Genomic DNA, 2,127 nt, shown 5'->3' with positions numbered 1-2,127 from the left:
TTGGGTAAAATGCATATGATTGGCGATTTTTGCTTTAACGGCTTCTAAATAACATCAGAAATGATAATTTTTCTATGCAAATAAAAAAACGTGGGTTTAATTGTTATTGCAAAAAAAGTTTTAAAAAATACCAAAAAAATTCATTTTTTTCTTGGATTTCTCGTCGACAATTTAGCAACTATTCATTTTAGACAAAAATAGAAGAGAAAAAAACTCGTAGTTAAATTTTGATCAAGATATAGTTAGATGCAATTTGAAAAAATTATTATTGTTATTGCAAAAATCGGAAAAACCATTTAAAAAATTGCAAAAAATGCTAGTTTATTTGTCAATTTTTTTTTAGACACTTGAATAATACTTAGGATCTTCATACTTTTCCCAATTAAACTTCTTAGTGCATAGAATCATCACACCAAATTTCAGCTAATTCGGTTCGATAGTTTTTACATAATAATTGTTTAATTTTTTTTTATTTTATAAATTAAAAAATTTTCAAAATCAAATTTCTAAAAATCTAAAGCCTTTGAATACTTGAAAATTTCACCACAAAAAGAAGAGCTCTCAAGCTTTAAAATGGTTTTTGAAAAATTCAAATCGGACGATTAGGTGAGCCGTGGTGATTGTTTAAACTTTTTCGCAATTTTCACGCTTATAAACAATTGCAATAATTTAACGTTTTTTTCAATTTTTTTTTTTATTTTAACATGGTTTGAAAGTACTCAGAAAGACGGGTATTTAAAAAAAAAAAACATGATCCGCCTATTATTTTCGGAGTTATAACCCGTTAAAGTTTACAGCAAAACTATAAGAGTATAAGGGCTGTTTTTTGAACTAATAGGTTTGTCATTCCGAGTACTTTCCAGATATAAATTTTCAAAATTGCATTCACGGGCGTTCCATTTAAAATGTCACTCAAAGATATTCAAGACCGCATGAAATCCATGAGGTATCAGTGGTGGGGGGAGCAAACGCATAGCTACTCCGATCTGAATTCTCGAGTTCAAAACTGCGACGCTCAGAAAAATTTCACTTATCTCAGTTTCTAATGGATCAATTTCGATGATTTTTTTTTAAATTGGTGTCTCGCAACATAAAAAATTCAATTATCATATTTTCAACTACCTTTTATTATTAGTTATTGGACTTTTGACATGCTGATAAACAGTTACTTTAAAAAATGATTAATTTATTATTATTAATTATGTTATTATTCACGATCAAGATTTTTGCATGTTGCACCAATACTAGTTTGTTTAAATATTATAAAATCGTTTAAAAAATAATTATTTAAATAAACAACTGAGAATTGGTATTAATTTTTAGTTGTACTATAAATTTCTAAAAATCTTTAAAAAAAAATAAATTGAATAATTATAATTTTAATTTTTTCGTTTACTTTTAAAATATTTATCTAACATTTATTTTTTATTTATATACCTAAAAAATGTATAAGAATCTTTTGGATACTTCAATAAACAGTACACTCTTTTCATGATTTTTCAAATTGTAAACTATTTATTTCAATTTTTATTTACATTTAATCTAATCTAATTCTTTTACTAGTTGGTGATTTTTCACATGCCTCATCAGTATTATCACAATCTATTTCGTCGTCGATTTCCTCCTGCAACTGCAAAATATCATTTTCTAACGACTGAAATCTGCTAGAGATCCGTACGTGAATATAATGATCATTATTGACTTTTATAAGCTAATACCCATTTTCATAGAATTTAAAAATTCTAACCAAAAATAGTACATATTAGTACGTCCAATTTTTCTTATAATTATTTTTAATAACGGGCAAAAAAAGATTTGACAACGACACGCGGTGTTCCCAAGCGGTCACCCATCCAAGTACTAACCGCGCCCGACGATGCTTGACTTCAGTGATCGGACGAGAACTGGTATTTTACATCGTGGTATGGCCGTTGCCTATAGATGCGTTGTAACTTCTTGCACACATCAAAAAAATCTAACGACATACTAAATAATACGAAATAAATGTATTATTTAATATTTCATATTGCACTACTATTTAACAGTAACTTTTTTAAATATGGACCCTTATTACTGCACATCACATATAGGAAAGGGCAATAGGATTTCTTCTGATAGCAAATACGG

At 27.6% G+C, this 2,127-nt stretch overlaps 1 non-coding gene across 1 annotated transcript; it reads right to left on the bottom strand.

The window, feature by feature from the left end:
- Positions 1-1,816: 1,816 nt before the first annotated feature.
- On the bottom strand, positions 1,817-1,936 carry LOC111692838. Its single transcript, XR_002763303.1, has one exon. It is a non-coding gene; the product is annotated as a 5S ribosomal RNA (ribosomal RNA).
- Positions 1,937-2,127: the final 191 nt, after the last annotated feature.

Source organism: Anoplophora glabripennis, unplaced genomic scaffold (assembly GCF_000390285.2).
Source record: "Anoplophora glabripennis isolate ALB-LARVAE unplaced genomic scaffold, Agla_2.0 scaffold3920, whole genome shotgun sequence".
NCBI classification, from domain to species: Eukaryota; Metazoa; Arthropoda; class Insecta; order Coleoptera; family Cerambycidae; genus Anoplophora; species Anoplophora glabripennis.
Note: the sequence above shows the minus strand (reverse complement) of the source record. Positions and strands in the feature narration are given on the sequence as shown.